Source organism: Odocoileus virginianus, chromosome 3, assembly GCF_023699985.2.
Source record: "Odocoileus virginianus isolate 20LAN1187 ecotype Illinois chromosome 3, Ovbor_1.2, whole genome shotgun sequence".
In the NCBI taxonomy this organism is placed as follows: domain Eukaryota; kingdom Metazoa; phylum Chordata; class Mammalia; order Artiodactyla; family Cervidae; genus Odocoileus; species Odocoileus virginianus.
The window spans coordinates 13,810,574-13,814,967 of NC_069676.1; positions in this window are offsets into that span (position 1 = coordinate 13,810,574).

Genomic DNA, 4,394 nt, shown 5'->3' on the forward strand with positions numbered 1-4,394 from the left:
TATTTGGCTCACTCTTACCACCATTTAAACTTTCTCTAGCATCTCTTTCCGCCTCTGCTCCACATCTCTGTTCCATTTATAGCACAGCTTCTCTCAAGAGGTGTCTGCATATTATACTCCTTTCTCACTCTTTCTTACTTGGCTGCTGCCCCAGCCACTCCAGTGACACCACTCCTGTAAAGACCGCTTGTGTGTTCTCCATTAACAAAGCCAGTGATTATTTCTTTGGCCTCATTTTGCTCCATTTCTCAGAAGTATCTCGCATGGGTGAGGCCCTCCTCCCATGCTGACACTCTTGATTTTCTTCCTAGCACCCAGGCCTGTTTTTTTAGCCAGTCAGCAAGCCCTGCTTCCTTCTCTAAAGTCTGCAATGTTTGCAAACTTGAATGTGCAGATGAATCACTGAGGATCTTATTAAAATGCAGATCCTGATTCAGCAGGTCCAGTGGAGCCAGAAACTGTACATCTAACAAACATCCAAGTGATGCTGATTGCTGCTGGTCTGGAGACCAAATTTTGAGTAATAAGGCTGCAAAGAATCCCACATTCTGAATTTGTCTGCTACCCTAAGACATCATTCAACTACCAAAAGAGGTGTTCCTCTCCTCTCTGTATTACTGTAGGCAGCTCTAATGGTTTTTTAACTGTGTTCATATTAGAATTATCTTGGGAGCTTTAAAAAATTCCCATGCCCAGGTCATACCCCAGATACACTGAATCAAAATATACAGAGGTAGGGCCCAGGTATTAACATTCTAAATCACCCCAATGATTCTAACATGCACCTGAGATTAAGACCTTATTCTAAACCCTTGCTATTCAAAGAGTATCTATGGGACCAGCTGCATTTGTATCATCATCTGGGAGCTTATGAGAAATGCCAAATCTCAACCTTAATCCAGACCTACTGAATCAGAATCTGCATTGTAACAAAACTCCAGGTTTCTCCTATGTGTGTTAAGGTCTGAGAAATGATGATCAACGTGCTGATTCTCCTAAATGCTGTTTATCACCAGTCCTGAACCCAAGTCTCCTGACCTAAATGCCACTTTGGTATTTTCCCCAGCCATCTCAAACTTATTTTGCTCCAAAACATATCCCTGCTTAAACGTGTGCCTCCTCATCTTAGCCAATGACATCACTGCTGCTAGTCATTCAGATCACAAACCTGGGAATTCTGAGTCCACTGTGTCCCTCACTCCCCCAGTCCAATTCATCATCTACTTCTGTTGCTTCCAAATCCATCTTAAATGCATTCATTTCTCTGCAGGCCACCACTCCAGTCCATGATCTCTTTTCACCTATCTAGTCTCAACTTCTTTCCTTACCTGCCACCAGTGGTCTCCCTGCAGTGGTCAGAGGGAGCTTTTTAAAATGTAAAGTAAATTTAGTGTTCTCTGCCTAAAATCACTGAAACAGCACACAAAATTAAATCAGATAGAATCTGCCTCTCAAAACTCACCTTTTATTACTGGCAGCTCCAGCTACATTTGCTTCTTAAACAAGTTGGCTTTATTCTAATCTCAGAGCCTTTGAACTTGCTTTTCTCTCTGTTCAGTAATTTATTCCCCCAGATTAGTCTCTGGTCATTCAGGTCTGTAGTCAAATAAGAAGCCTTTCCTGATCACCAACCAGCTCCCAATCTAAAGTCCCATTACCCTGATGAAAGCATTTTAAGCAGTTATTAGCATCTGAAATCATGTTTCACTTATTTCTGATTTGTTCAATGTCTGGCTCCCTGGGGAGAGAGAGAGAGAGAGAGTGTGTGTGTGTGTGTGTGTGTGTGTGTGTGTGTGTGAAATCACATGTCTGGCTCCCTGGGGAGAATGTGTGTGTGTGTGTGTGTGTGTGTGTGTGTGTGTGTGTAATCACATGTCTGGCTCCCTGGGGGGAGAGAGAGAGAGAGAGAGAGTGTGTGTGTGTGTGTGAGAAATCACATGTCTGGCTCCCTGGGGAGAATGTGTTTGTGTGTGTGTGTGTGAAATCACATGTCTGGCTCCCTGGGGAGAATGTGTGTGTGTGTGTGTGTGTGTGTGTGTGTGTGTGAAATCACATGTCTGGCTCCCTGGGGAGAGAGAGAGTGTGTGTGTGTGTGTGAAATCACGTCTGGCTCCCTGGGGAGAATGTGTGTGTGTGTGAAATCACATGTCTGGCTCCCTGGGGAGAGAGAGAGAGAGTGTGTGTGTGTGTGTGTGTGTGTGTGTGTGTATGTGTGTGAAATCACGTCTGGCTCCCTGGGGAGAATGTGTATATGTGTGTGTGTGTGAAATCACATGTTTCACTTATTTCTGATGTGTGTGTGTGTGAAATCACATGTTTCACTTATTTCTGATTTGTTCAGTGTCTGGTTGGCTCCCTGGTGAGATTGTGTGTGGGGATGTGTGTGTGTGCGCGCGCTTGCGCGCGCACCTTACTGCTGTGTCTCCAATGTGTATGTGTGTGTCTGCCTTATTGCCCTGCCTCCAGCACCCGGGACAGTGCCTGGTATAATGTAGGTACCCAACAAGTATATCAGTTTAATCGGGAAGAGCTAAATTTCTACCAAACTTCTAAAAATCAGAACCCCTAAGCAGGATATACCTACAGCAGCTCTGAGGCTGGCTGCTAGGATTTTGACTCCTTTGGGTGACAGCGACAGACCCGGGGTCGAATTCCAGCCTAGAGGCCGACTTGCAGCGTGACAGTGATAGAAGGCTCTAATCTCTCTGAGCCTCAGCTGTCTCATCTGCAAAACTGGAGATTAGGGACGTGGAGAGGTAGGTAAGCAGAGTGCGGCTTTTGCCGGCACATCTCGGCCCGGTACGCCGAAAGGTCATGGTGCCCTGGCCCGGAAACCGGGGTCCTCCGAGGCCTCCCTCCCGCACTGCCAGCCCAGAACGGACCTCCCCGGTGCCCAGAAGTTCGCGCTAGCCTCCCCACGCGCGACCTACCTACTCACGCGGCTGGCCGCGGAATCCCTGCCCGTTCTGTCTTGCCGCTGGGCGCCGCCATGTTGCCCAGAGATGTTCCGGGTCACGGGCCGCCAGGGAGACAGCAAATCAAGACCGCCGGTTTAGAGAGGTCCCGCCCCAAAGGGAGAAACGCCAATAGAAAGGTTGAAAGTCCTTGGTCCCGCCTCGTAAGGAGGGAAACGCCACCTTTAACTAGGCCAACAGTACAGGGGATTTATGAGTTTGCTTCGGGAAGGAGTGACTGAGCAATGCGAAGCTGGACTTGGGGAGTGACGGGAGGGGTGGGGGAGTAAGGGGCGGAGGTGTGTGTTTGTGAATACAACTGGGCGGCCCCAGTTTTCCCACCTGAAATGTGGGAATGAAATATTAAAGATGGAAGTGATGTGGATTCCTTCACTTGTTCAACAAATGTTTGAGCCAGACGCTGAGTTTTCAACATTATCATTAGAGACGGAGATGTGCTTGTGCATGCTAAGTCGCTTCAGTTGTGTCCCACTCTTTGTGAACCCTATGGATTGCAGCCCACCAGGCTCTTCTGTCCGTGGGATTTCCCAGGCAAGAATACTGGAGGGGGTTACCACTTCCTTCTCCCAGGGATCTTCCCGACCCAAGTATCAAACCCGTGTGTCTTACGTCTAACCTGCATTGGCAGCCAGGTTCTTTACCACTAGCGCCACTCGGGAAGCTCAAGTGGAGACAGGCTGTTAATCTAGTTTCGTGGGTCTGGGCTAGTGCTTACTCCATCTGTGCCTTGATTGTCTCACTCCTGAAACGGGCCAATTATAATAACCTTATAGAGTTGTTTGTTTGAGACTTAATTGAGTTTATCTATGCAAACAGCGATATAAGAGTATGCGGGTTTTTTTGGGGTATTAAAAAATTTGTTTTGCTGCACCATGCTGGTGTGTGGATCTTAGTTCCCCTACCAGGGATCAAACCCATGCCCCCTGCAGTGGAAGCTCGGACCTCCAGTCCTAACCACTGGAGCACCAGAGGATTCCCCATGCTGTTGTTACTACAGGAGACTCACCTTAACATGGGGCTTTCCAGATGGCTCAGTGCTAAAGAATCTGCCTGCCTACACATGAGATAACGGGTTCCATCCCTGGGTCGGGAAGATCTCCTGGAGGAAGAAATGGCAATCCACTTCAGTATTCTTGCTGGGGAAATCCCATGGACAGAAGAGTCTGGCGGGCTACAGTCTATGAGGTTGCAAAGAGTCAGAAATGATTGAGCACGTGTGCACATGTACACACACACACACACACACACACACACACACACACACACACACTGGGTACAAGGGGCAACTGCAAAGGCCCCTTGTGACTGGCTGGAATGAACAGGGGCATATAAGGAGGTCAGAGTGGTGTGAGGGGCTCCTGGGCTGCCCCCAGAAAGCCCTGGTTTTAGGCTGTTAATAACCCTAATAGATTAGCACAA